Source organism: Eublepharis macularius, chromosome 5, assembly GCF_028583425.1.
Source record: "Eublepharis macularius isolate TG4126 chromosome 5, MPM_Emac_v1.0, whole genome shotgun sequence".
Taxonomy (NCBI): Eukaryota; Metazoa; Chordata; class Lepidosauria; order Squamata; family Eublepharidae; genus Eublepharis; species Eublepharis macularius.
This window is the reverse complement of record NC_072794.1, coordinates 56,702,748-56,716,359: the sequence shown is the minus strand read 5'-3', so window position 1 is coordinate 56,716,359 and position 13,612 is coordinate 56,702,748. Positions and strand designations below refer to the sequence as shown.

At 42.8% G+C, this 13,612-nt stretch overlaps 1 protein-coding gene across 4 annotated transcripts in view; it reads left to right on the top strand.

Moving 5' to 3' along the window:
- The window catches only part of LRRC8D (leucine rich repeat containing 8 VRAC subunit D), a 101,125-nt gene that overhangs the window by 84,522 nt on the left and 2,991 nt on the right, over positions 1 to 13,612 (top strand). The window lies entirely within an intron of this gene.

Below are 13,612 nucleotides of genomic sequence, written 5' to 3'. Positions count from 1 at the left end.
GGATGGAACCTTCATAGCCCCAGAACTCGCGTCTCACCCATGTGAAACAATAAGACATGTTCTCCCACCTCCAGGCTGCTGTTCAGCTGAGGGTTGGCCAGGGGCTTAAAGGGCCGTGCCATCAGTCAGCTCATGTGCCTGCCTTACCAGCATTCAGCCCAACATTGGGTTGCCAATTAAAGGGCACCCCCACAATGGCTTTTCCTGCATGCCAGTGCTCAGCTGGCCATCAAGCTGGTGTCTGGGGGATGAGGCCATGGCTGCTGGTGCCCACCCTCCCCAGGTCCTCCCATGGCTAGGCCAGGTATTGGTCCAGCTCCTTAAAGGGACCACCCTTCCTTTGAAGTGTCCAGTTGGGCACCAGCCCTTCTTCCCCCACCCACAGCAGATGCTGTTTGAGCAGGACAGTGTCACCATCCTCAAACAGTGAAGTAATTTTGAAGCAGTTCTGAACTGAAGGAATAATTCCTTTAATATGTGAAGACATTTCATAACCTTTTCATTCCTCTTTTAAAACACATGATACATCCTTGAAATCAAAGTGCATTCCCCTGATACACTGCTTTTTGTATTCTTGCATTACTTCCTTGCAAGCCAGTAGGAATTACATTTGTGTGAAAATTCCTTAGAGGTATCTCTGTGTCAGAAGGAGTTAATGTATGTTTTAATTTTCTCCAGAGATAAGGCTAAATCTTTAAAGTACACACGCAGTAAACCGCAGAATTAGTTCAGCAACAGCTGTTGTTCTGCTAGCTTAGGTTGCACATTAAAGATTTGCAGAAACAAGTTTCAGTGGGAAGTTGTGTACTAGTGAGAAATGTTACCATGGGAAGTAAACGTACTGTCTCTGAGTTGGTTGCTTGCTTGATAGTGTTATGGCCTCCACGGTGGCCATAACAGTAGGAAGCTAAAATGGGATTGAAATGGGTGCCTTGGATCATCATGCCTCATGGAAAGACCACCTTTATGCTTTTGACACATTACTGAATCACAATAACAGTGTTGATAAGAATCTGAATACTGTGTGTTATATCCATTTTCTCCTTTCTGTGTTCCTGCATGGGGGATAAATTCAGCATCTGCTAGCCCTTCCATGCTGTCTGGTAGGGACAGGTGCCTGCTGTAGCTTCATTAAACTTGAAAGTGCTTCCTGTCTTATTGTGAGTGCTTTGTGGTGATTGAGTGATTTTTCCCTTGAAGGACTCTGAGGCTTCACCTGTCTAGTGTTGCATTTCTTTCAAGAGACTCTTCTTCCATAATACCGGTTTGGATGTAGCCACTTGTCTTAAATTGTCCTCCTTTAGGGTCAGTAGAAGAATAGAAAACCTAGTGTGTACATGCTTTAATAATTAACCGGAGGGTGGCTTCTCACGTGAAACTGGAGTCTCATCTCATAGTGATAATGAAACACACAGTTGTGTATTAAGTACACTTAATCCATTGTATGCCACATTCTGGTCATGCAAAGTACTCTGGAAAGTCTTTCTTGGGAGTAGGGGGGGTGGGATGTAGGAGGCAAACAGCCTTTTCAGGAAAAAATGGTGAAGTTACAGAATACTTCAGAAGCATTGTATGGTTTAGGAACTTAACAGCTGATCATTAGCTTCGGTGTGGTCATTCCAGGTCAAGTCAACATTTCGAACTTTCAGTGGTGTAAGTGTTTAGTCAGCTAAACAATAGCTGGCATTGCTTATTCTTTCCCCTTCCCATATACAAAAACCATGTACCGTGTTGATTCTGCTGTTTTTGAGTGAGGAATAAAGTTATTTATTCTTTTCTATAGCATGGAGTTGTTCAGTCCTCATAATAAACCTGTTATGGTAGGCTAAGTTTAGATTGAACCATGGCTGGAGACGGTGGGGTTTGAACTTGACTTCCCAAAATCCAAACCTCAGTGCCATCCACTATAGTGTACAATGCTTGCTATAGTCTCGCTGTTCAGTTGTGTTAACGTAAGGTAAAGCCCCTTTTAGGGACATATAATAATAGTAACATTCGATTTATATAGCACCCTTCAGGACAACTTACCGCCCACTCAGACCAGTTTACAAAGTATATTATTATCTCCACAACAAACCACCCTGTGAGGGCTGAGAGAGCGCCTAGAGCCTGTGACTGACCCAAGGTCACCCAGCTGGCTTCAAGTGGAAGAGTGGGGAATCAAACCCAGTTCTCCAGATTAGAGTCCTGTACCCTTAACCACTACACCAAACTGGCTGTCTGTATTGAGCCCTTTTCCCCTGTAGCTGATTGCATGCAGCCTCTGCTTTTTTGGATCACTTATTATAGCCTGGGGTTGTTAAGTTCAAAGTAATATTACTGCCACCTCATTCTTATGCCTCCTCCGTACTAGCACATGTTCCCTCCTGCAGCTGATAAACTGCACTTTGGAACTTGTGGGAGTTATTAATTGGTGATAAATGGGTAAACTATGGAGGCTGGTGCCTTTTGAACCTGTCACTCATATATTGCTGTTTAAATACTCCCCTTCCCCTGTTAAAGTCTAGGAGAAGAGTTTACAGCCTTCATTTATATGATTGCTGGTTACTGTCTTCTCTGTTTCTCCCACAACCTCTCCAGTTCCTTTTCTCTCTTGCACACACAGCTGCACTGATGAAGTCTTTTATGGTTTGGCCTACAATCAGTGGCCTGTATAGCCAGCCCTTTACTCTGACTGGAAACAGTTCTCCCAGTTCTTGGGAAGAAGTCTTTCTCAGCTTTGCTACCTGAAATTCTTTAATTGGAAAAGCTGGGTGTTGACCATGGGAGCTTTAGATGAGCCAAAGGTGTTCTCTCACTGCATGTTGAAAAGGATTACAGAGTACTTTTGGAATAGATCCCATAGAGCCATATGTGCTGGAAATGTTCTGTTGGGATTGATCAGTCACATAAACATTCAGGAAATATCTGTGAGTGGGAGCCAGGAGAAATCTAGTAATTCTGATCCGCATGGATTGTGTGTGTTTGGCGTGTGGGAACTGTTCCAGAAGCATTTCAGCTGATGATAAAAGGATTGCATTGCATGCACATATGTGATGCTTCTGATATGCCTGTCTATAGGAAGTTGGAGTTAATGCTGAGTCTGGTTGCATTTTAAAAAATCCCATTTTTACTATATTTAATAGCCCGACTTTCTTTTATCCTGGAACACGGCAGCATACTTGGACTTCTCACGAAAAATTCAGTTTAGTCACTTATCAGACCCAGACCTGTTTTAGGTGTTCTCCAACAATAGTCTGGTTGCTTTGTCACCCCCCTACTGCTAATGAAAATAACTAATTTTTAAAAGTGTTGTTAAAAATAAAAATTACTGGCTTGGAAATACTGAGTTTTATTTTAGACCTCTCCTTTTGAATCATTGGCTTGAAATTCTTGAACTTGATAATAATTTTCAGCTGAAACGTGACTTTCTTTCTGAAGGGGTTCTTGGAATCCCCAGCTGCAATTTAATACCTGTTTAAAGGAAAATCTAAGAACTTTGCTGTGTTATAGTTCTGAACTGAAGGGAAGAGATGAAAGGCTTCCTTAGTAAAGGAGTTCAGTAATCTCCCTCTGATCTTTATAAAGAACATTTTGACGTTGACACTAAGTGGGGCTTATCTACCACCTGAAAGAAATCTTCTTTTTTTAACAAGTAATTAACTAATATGGATAGTCATCTCAAAGGTTTCATTCTAAGTATGTGTAAGTTGCTTATTATATGTCTTTTGGGGGATTTTTTGCCCTTTTGCGAATGGAACATGCCAGTTATAAAACCAAAACTGGATGAAGTGATGTACTTTTCTGCAAGATAGTTTCAGTGGGTAGCAGTGTTGGTCTACGGTAGAATCACAACTCTTGGTATTTGACTAAGGGAGCTTTGATTATTGAAAGCTTATAACCTGAAAATCATGTTAGTCTTAAAGGTGCTACTGGACTCAAATCTTTTCTGCAAAACACTCCCGGTGCACAGCTTAGAAAGCCCTTGCTAGCAACTAGTTTTCCTGGAGGGCTAAGTAGAAATGGTGAGACAGCATCTTAGCTCCTCCACCTTTAAAGTGCTCATTCTGCAAATGTCCACAGGTATTTTCTTCTGAATTGGCATCAGTGGGACCAGGCAACATTCATTGGAGCAGATTTGGCCCAAAGACCACCATTGTTAATCATTGCACTAAATTAACAGACCGTTTGTGTGTTGTGTTTTAAATACCGTAGCTTATTCCAAGGGCTCAGGACATTCTTCTGTAATCCATAGTGCAATATGATGATGTGGCAGTGAGTTTTTATTCCCCCAGAGTGGTCCACACTGAACTGGTTGATTTACATGAGTGATGACTTGTGTCAGAATGAGCCATCTGCAGTCAGACAACTATGAGGGCAGCGTTCACTTCACCTTGGCTAAAGTGTTTTGTAGTGGAAGCATTTTACACATTGAGCCTGTGAAAGAGATTGAGAAATGCATGATGATGTTTGGTTGTTTATTTGGAATATGTTAGGCTACTACTAGAAGATGGAAACCCAACAACTACAGCCTGAGTTGCAAAATTTTGCCCAACAGCCTATAAAATCTGACAGCTGCTTTCGTTAATTGGGGTTTATGTAAATACCACCCATTTTATATTACTGTCTGTTTATATTATTGCCTATTTTAATTTTTACTAATTTTTACTAATAATTTTAACTTTGTGTTAGTATCTCATCTATGCTGGTCTTTGACCATACAATAAATTTAATTTGGTTGTTTGTCTTTCTTACTGAGACCCAAGATGGATTACACAGTGCAAGTCAATAAGGACAACCACTAGGACATTCAGTGAGCAAGTAAAATGAAATAAAAACTAGAACATTCAGTGAACAAATGGAATAGGATTAAGGTTGCAGTTATTAGAAATGGGCATAAATCATAAACACAGAGGTGGAAACATTGCTAAACAAAGCATAAGTAATTAACATGACATCTTTAACGGTGCAGAAACTACCCAGTAAAAGCATATTTTCCTCAACAGACCCAGTAGAACAGTCTGCAGACCCTATCACTATCCAAGACATCTCTCTGAGCCAATTCTTATAGGACAGCTCTATTACTTGAAAACTTTATGTACAACGTTTTACGTGGTCATATTCAGAATCATCAGTCTTTTGCCTGATCCTTTTAACTGGAATCGGGGATTGAATCTGGGACCTTGTGCATGCAAAGCAGATGGCCCTACCTCCAGGCCACATAGGAAGATGATATGTTTATATTTGAAATTACACTTGGGAATAACAAAATATTGTGTATCTTTGTTGGGGAAATGATATGCTATATGGGAGCGAAATAATGTACTGTGATTATTTGCACATTTATATCCAGTACAATAATCACCTGGAAGGTTTATTTATAGGGGAAACCAATTCAATAACAAATTCTAGAGCTTGTCATCTCAGAACAATTTTAATAGTTGTGAACTTTGATCTGTCACAGAAAGTCTGAGTGTCATGGAGGGATACTAATAAGGGTATTTCCTAACATCTAATGAGAAAAAATATGATTGGGGGTATGTGTGTTATGTGCCATCAAGTCACCTCCAACCTATGGTGGCCCTATGAATGAAAGACCTCTAAAACATCCTATCATTAACAGACTTGCTCAGTTCCTGCAAACTGGAGGATGTTGCTTCCTTTATTGAATCAAGCCATCTTGTTTTAGGTCTTCCTCTTTTCCTAATGCCTTCTACTCTTCCTAGCATTATTGACTTTTCCAAAGAATCTTGTCTTCTCATAATGTGAATGAAGTACGATAGCCTCAGTTTTGTCATTTTAGCTTCTAGGGGGAATTCAGGCTTGATTTGATCTAGTACCCACTTATTTGTCTTTTTGGCATAATAATGACCAAAGTACAATAGCCTCAGTTTTGTCATTTTAGCTTCAATGGAGAATTTAGCTTCAGTGGAGACTCACTTATTTGTCTTTTTGGTATCTGCAGAACTCTCCTCCACCACCACATTTCAGTTGAATCAACTCTCTTCCTGTCAGCTTTCTTCACTCTCCAACTTTCGTATCTGTACATTGTAATGGGGAATACCATTGTTTGAATTATCTTGATATTGCTCTCCAGAGAGACATCTTTGAGGATCTTATTTAGCTCCCTCACCGCTGCTGTTCCAAGTCTCAGTCTCCTTCTGATTTCCTTGTTGCAGTCTCCCTGTTGGTTGATGATTGAGCCAAGGAATAGAAAATCTTGGATAATTTCAATTTCCTCATGGTCAGCTTTCAAATTGTGTAACTCCTCAGTAGTCACTACTTTTGTCTTCTTGATGTTCAGCTGTAATCCTGCTTTGGCGCTTTCTCCTTTAACCTTCATCAGTAGTTGTTTCAAGTCTTCACTATTTTCTGCCAGTAATGTGGTGTCATCTGCATATCTCAAATTGTTAATTTTCCTTCCACCAATTTTTACTCCAGCTTCTTCTAGATCGAATCCAGCTTTCCTTATGATATTATGATTAGATAGGCAAACTGTTTATATATTAATAATTATACTTACTGATTTAATCTAGGCCTGCAATTTAGTTTCTTAGTATTATCTTTACACTTGTGAATATACTTGTTAATACAGTTATTATTAACTGTATCCCAACCAAGGTTCCATGGTACCTGGGGTTCTGCAGGACATTGTCATGGGTTCCGCAAGAAATAAATAAAATTTTTGGAATACCACGAAAAGTTCCAAATATCTCTCAAAATATTGTGGGTTTTAAGGTTGCTTTTAGTTGTATAATGTCTGTTTTGTATTGTTACAGAGCATTAACAATACAACTGACAATAATTTAGCAATAATTAAATTGCACTCCCTGCCATCAACTTTTTCTGGCTCGTAAACATTTTCATAGGTAGGGAATCCACAGGATTTGAAAAAATAATTTAGGGCTTCCTCCATGGAACAAAGGCTGGGAAACATTGCTATAAATTGATAGGTTTTATACTGTGTTAACTCAAGGCGTTCCCAGAATCATTATAGGAATTGCAGTTGGGGGACATGGGTGCTTTTAGTTGTTCCCTACTCCCTCCCTCAGTTATCATGGTTCTCTGCGTATATGGCTATTAATCAGGCTTAAATATTTCTCTCTAAGAGGGCAAAAGTATGCCTGGAAAGCATAAAAAGGCAGAAAATTCTTTGTCAAAGTGAGACAAAATACAATTCATTCTTAATAACTGAAATACCAAAGGTTTTAGTGACAGGCCATATTCTCCCCTGGCTCTTTTAATTGAGTTTTTTTTTTAAAGCAGAGTGTTTTGTCCAAGAGCCTAACTTTATGAAGATTAAGATACATACCCAAGCTTTAATCTAACTTTGGCTTATTCACAAAATGTGTTTTATTCCACTTTGATAGAGAGTTGTAGTTTTATGCATGTCCCCTGCCAAGAACCACAGAAGTGGTTATGAAATTTTTTAAAATGCATTCCAGTCTCCGCAGGGTATTAAGAAAATCTACAGAATTAATAAACCAACGTAAACTGGCTTGGTAAGCTCTTAAAAGCATGACTAGCAGATTTTGTTTGTTCTTTGCATTCTAATTGCTTAAATATTACACTCGCGAATCTGGAATCTGTAAACCTGCAGTTAGGTGCTTCTTATTATATCAGTAAAATTGAGGGACAGAATGGCCAGTATTAGGAAGAGTCACTTATGAAGTTCATTTATAACTGGGCAGAATGTGGTGTGTTACTTCCCTTTGCACTGAGATGTTCTCATAGAGCACTTTTTCAGATACGTAAAGGCATAAACAGATTGATTTTTAAAATGCAGGGAAGTAATAAGCAAGAATCGCCATGTTTCTGTACTGGTACATAAATGGACTGGAGTGCATGTTGGGGTATGAGGGGAATGTTTGTTAACAAGTGAAACCAAATTAGCCATAGTGTTGATATTTCAGGTAGACTAATAAGGGCTCCAAACTAGGACTAGGCAGTAGTATGACAGCTGACGCTTTGCGTGAATGACTCCAAAGCCTCTTCCCATTAAGCTCACATTGAGTAGATCTGAATTGCCTGCAACTAGCCTGGAAAGGAAACGTTGGGCTTTTGCAGAGAGATGGAGGTCTGTTTATGTATTCTAGCTTGCAGGAAAAATGACAGGGGAAATGCAGAGCTTTCAAAAGCTATAGGCCCAACTATATTTGTGAAGCTGTCATTCTTTGATTTGAATTCCAGATGTTTAACAGGCCTAAAAGCAGTTTCAGATGTGGGAGAGGCCCAATATAGATCAGGGCTGCAGTGTCAAGGAAAGTGTGAAAACCTAGTTCCCTCCATCTTGTTGTCCCAATAAAAAATCAAAAAGAGTCCAGTAGCACCTTTAAGACTAACCAACTTTATTGTAGCATAAGCTTTCGAGAATCACAGTTCTCTTCGTCAGATGCATGGAGGGCAAGAAGAAGCTGGTCATGCATCTGACGAGGACAACTGCCCTCCATGCATCTGACGAAGAGAACTGTGATTCTCGAAAGCTTATGCTACAATAAAGTTGGTTAGTCTTAAAGGTGCTACTGGACTCGCTTTGATTTTGCTACTATGGACTAACACGGCTAACTCCTCTGGACCAATAAAAAATGATGCCCATGGGTTGCTTTCAGCTCAGTAGGGGGAAGGGGCATAATAATGGCACCTGTATTTTTATTTATTTTTTGCTTACTGGTTCCTAAAGAAACTGAGCAGGAAGGGAGGGGAAAAACCCCTTCCCCAGTGCCATGTCCTAAGTTCACTTCTAGAGGTTCCAGGCACTGGGAATCACATGAAGTGAGAGAACAACTCTCTCTCTCTCTCTCTCTCTCTCTCTCTCTCTCTCTCTCTCTCTCATAGGCGCACACAGCTCAATCCTAAACTATGAGACAGCGCTGTCGCTCGTGTGTGGACATAAACGTGGTGCTGCCCCACTCCTCCCTATGGACTTTTGCTGGAGAGTCCCACCGGCGGCTGACCTTAATGAGGCGAGGCACAGCTGCAGCCAAGAGCACTTGCCTGCTGTTCCCCTGACAACCCCGCCCACACCAGCCAATGGCTGTACAGGCGGGTGAGGGGCAAGCAGAGGCTCAGCCAATGGGGAGGGCGCGATCCCCGCTGTTCACCAACACCCCCTCGTCAGGGAGCAGACATCCCTGCTGGGGAGAGGAGGCAGCACCCCCCGGATTGGACACCCACCCTTTTACCCATCCAGCCCACATTTCTGATGAGGGCCTGGCTGGTGGCTGCAGCTCGGTGCGCCAGCAAATCCCCACATCACCGCCGTCACCACCACCACAAGAAACAGGTGCCCCCTCCCTGAAAAGTAGGCCCAGATAGTAGGGAACTGATCTCTGTTGCCTGGAGATCAGTTGTAATTCTGGGAGATCTCCAGCTACCACCTGGAGACTGGCAACCCTAATTAGTCCCCAGTTTCTGGAGAGGCAGGTGGGGGGGAGGCGGATCCTTCAATGAGTGACAAGAATGCCCATTGGGAACCACGTGGGAGGCCACAAGTTTGATTGGAAGCGAGGGGAATGTAAAGCGCCCACAAACTTGCCACTTGAACACATCACTGCATCTCTACGATGCGAGATGTGGACTCCCCTCCCCACACTAGATTTCGCAAGTCCATCCCTGCTTCCACAAATGGCCAAAAGGAGGGGGATGCCCAGTAACTACACCCCCACCCCCTGGCAGCAACTTCCCACATGCAGTGACCATCTTCCTGGCTTATCAGATGCCAGCAGCTCAGACTATCAGAGAATGAAAGTCCTCAGTGCCCCCCCCCCCGGCAGACATTCATGGACCACACTTCAATTCCCACCCCACTGCCTGAAGTTACATTGAGGAGAGAAAGAGGGCAGGGAGGCTGGATGGGGCACCACTTGAAACATTTGCAGGGATGTGTGAGAGGACATTCTGACGGGGAGTTGAGGGGCCAGGAAAGCATGCAAGCACAGCAGTTTGTTGTTTTTCAACACGTTTTGTTGAACTGGAAAAAGTGCCAATGTCCCTCGGCTGGAAAGGGAGCCAAGGCAGTTTGCGCAGTCCTCGTTCTGTGCTCCCAGGGGCAAGGCTGAGATGCAGATTGCTTTTGGAAACTGCTCCCTGGGCTGAGGGTGGGGGTTGAAGCAGACATGCTCTGTCATCTCCCAGACAAGTTATGACGTACCTGCAAGGAAAGAGACACATGTGCTGCCCGGTCCATGGCTGAGGCCAAGCCGAGACTCCAACATCTGGGAAGATGCACATAGCAGAGAGCAGCTGCAGCAGCCCTACAGGTGCAGCTAGTGACCAGATGATGCATGACCCTCTGGCGAGGAAGCGCTCTGCCTTGGGGTGATTTTACCTTTAAGGGAGAAAGTCAACAGGTAGTTACAAATACCTGGTCAAGAGTAGTTTTCTAAGCAACTGCCTCTGGGGCAGGCACGGGCTGCCACCACCATTCCCTCCCCCACTGAGCCTCACCTGAAGAGTCTAGTGGTGAGGCGAGTTCAGGTGATGGGGCAGCCGGCACAAATCAGTGAGCCGGGTTAGCCGCCACACCATCTTTTTCTTAGCTGTAAGTGCTCCCTCACTCTTTACTGAGCTGGAACTTGTCAGATAACCTGCAAGGAGACTTGAGTTAGTTAGCCAGACATTCTGGACTTTGCCCTTCTTCCCTTGAGCAAGTGCAAAGTTCTCCCAGTTTTCCCATTAAGTCCCTTTAGTGCACACTCCTGCCTCATGCACAAAGTCCCCATGGCAGAAGGCAGACGGGCAGAGCCTTCGGCCGTGTGCTCACCTACCTGAGGTCATGAGCAGCGCAGCTGGACGTTTTGTAGGGTGCATGAGCAGGTGATTGGGTGCGGGGAGGGGGCTCGCCCACCGTGGAAGTGGACATGGATTGGCCCCATGGTAGTTCCTATCCTATGCTCCTTCGGGCCATGGGGGCAGGGCTGGGTGCCGGGAGAGGGACATGAGTTTTTCCCGTTCAATGGGCACCTGTGGGCTATGCCTGCTTTTTTCGTGGCGTAACTTTCTGCCGCTACAGGGGGCGTTCCTGGGCCTGGAGTAGCTTTGGAAGTGGACTAACTCATGCCCTGCCCCCCGCCCCACCTTCTTCCACGCCAGCATGGGGACTTGCGCCGTACTTGTGCCTCCGCCTGGTCACCAAGCATGCCTGCTGGCGGCAACCCGTCTGCAGTAATGTGCCTTGTGCGGGCACCAGTGGAGAGGGGTTTACGTCGATGTAAGAGCCATTTCCGCCCACGCAAGCCTCAGTTCTTTCCCTATGCACTCCCGCCTCCCTCTTAGGATTGAGCTGTTAGATTGCTTTATAAAACTCATGGAGGATAGGCCTGTTGGTTGTCTCCAGTCATAATGTCTTTAAACGTAACCTCTGTGTTGTACCTTTGATTATCAAGCACTGGCTACAATACCTCTGTCATACCCTGTTAGTGAACTTTCTATGAATATGTGGATATCCACTGTTGGTCTGTATGGATATTCACTCTGATCCAGCATGGCAGTTCTTAGGATGTTAATTCTTCTGTAAATATTAGCAATTTTAAAAAAAAAGCTTGCATTTTGTTTATAAAATTCTTATTGTATCACTGGTTGAATTTAGGTAAGATTTCAGGGAGCTGTTAAGTGTTTTTAGCTGTTGGAAACCATTTTGAATGTAGAACAAAGCACTTTGTGACAGAATCTGCACTCCATAATTGTATTGTTTCATGTCATTGATTTCTCTCACTTACATAGGAAATCAGTTTTAGGGGCAAGGGACAAGCTAGGTGTGATAGAAATTGGCAATTGTGTAAATCAGATTCTGTTATATTTCAGTGACTTGTATGAATATTCAAATAGCAACAAGGCAACTTTTCAATATCATATAGCTGAGATCTTGTATATTCCAAGCAACTATATGTTTTATATATGTAACTGAGATTCTGAGAATCTCAGTTTTAAGTTAAAGATTATAGAGGCAAAGTTGGACATGATTGACAGTGCTAAAGCTTCAAGTGATGGAGATAATCTGCATAGAAGCTGCAGTGATCAAGTAGTTGAGTTATTAGTATTTTACAGTGCCCTTCTTTGATCACTACTAAACCTTGCTAGGATTGCCAGCTCTCAACAGACAACATCTTGGTACCTGGGGAAAGTCTGTGGAGGGCAGAGACCAGAAGTAGAGGGGCAACTGCAACAGAAAACACTGATCCTCTAAGATGTATCACTGTTGCTTACAAAATAGCAAAGAATCCAGTAGCACCATTAAGACTAACCAACTTTATTGTAGCATAAGCTTTCGAGAGCCACAGCTCTCTTCATCAGGTGCATCTGACGATGTGTCTGACAAAAAGAGCTGTGGTTCTTGAAAGCTTATGCTACAATAAAGTTGGTTAGTCTTAAAGGTGCTACTGGACTCTGCTATTTTGCTACTGCAGACTAACACGGCTAACTCTTCTGGATCTGCTGCTTACAAGTGTCCCATCACTACTCAATGCATCTATAAATGATGCTAGCCAGTCTACCAGGATCAAATCATTTTAGTTGTAGCACAGCTACAAAGTGGTGACCGAGCATTCATGTAGAACAGATAATTCATCCAGGACATCCCAGCCACAGATAACTGATTGTCACATACATAGCACATATGCATTTATTTATTTATTTACATTATTTGTAGTCCTCCTTTCTGACTGACACTCAAAGCTGATTACACAGTGTAAATCAATACAGTCAACATCTGGGAAATCCAGTAAACAATGCAGTCAGGTTTGAATTGCAGATAGAGATCTCAGAACACTGGCAGAGCATTCAAAAGTCCAGCCATGATTAAGAATGTAGAAAACAAGCCCCTCTCCCCCAAGCTGGCTGCTGCTGTTTGAATCTTCTGTGCGTCTCTAGTGATGTCAGCTGCTATCTGCATTGCTTGATCCACTCATTGCTGCACCCCACACAGGTGGGCATCTGTCTGGCTGAGTTGCCTTGGGCAAAACTGATGTGTGCTTGCATGATGACAGTGAGTAGGTAATTCAGACTTGAAGAAGGCCAGCCAACCTGCGCAGCTTTTGCACCCATCCTCATCTGCTCCAAGACCTCTCTCTGAGTGGGTGAGCAAGGCAGCCTCCTGCTTGCTACCACTAGGAGCCTACTCAGTGGTAGAGGTGAAAGATGTGATTGCCTAATTAAATTTTTATATGAGGGTTGGTGCTGTGCATCCTATGCTCAAGAACATGTCATTTTGAAATGGGAGTGATCTGTATAGAAGAAAGGCTCCTTTTCAGGCAACAGGAGATGAATGGATTCCCACAACCAGTCAGGGCAGTAATTTTTACAGTTATTTGGCAACCCTATCCCTTAAGCAAGGTTTTCTTGCCTATTTAACCTCTGACTCTGTCCCCCTTTTCCTATTGACTATTCCAGTCTATTGAAGACACTGCCATGAAAACCTGTGTTGTGAAATTAACAAAACTTATGCTAATTAAACTAGGTGTGATTAAAATGTAATGTATATGTAAATTTATGTAAGACCTCATTTTGAGCACAAAACGAAAGCTTTCATTATTTCCAGCTCCATTTTCTGGCTCTTATGTCTATATAACAATTTTAGATAACAGTCGCGTTCTGTACGTGTATACTAAGAAATAATTTTTAAAAGTAGATAAACAGT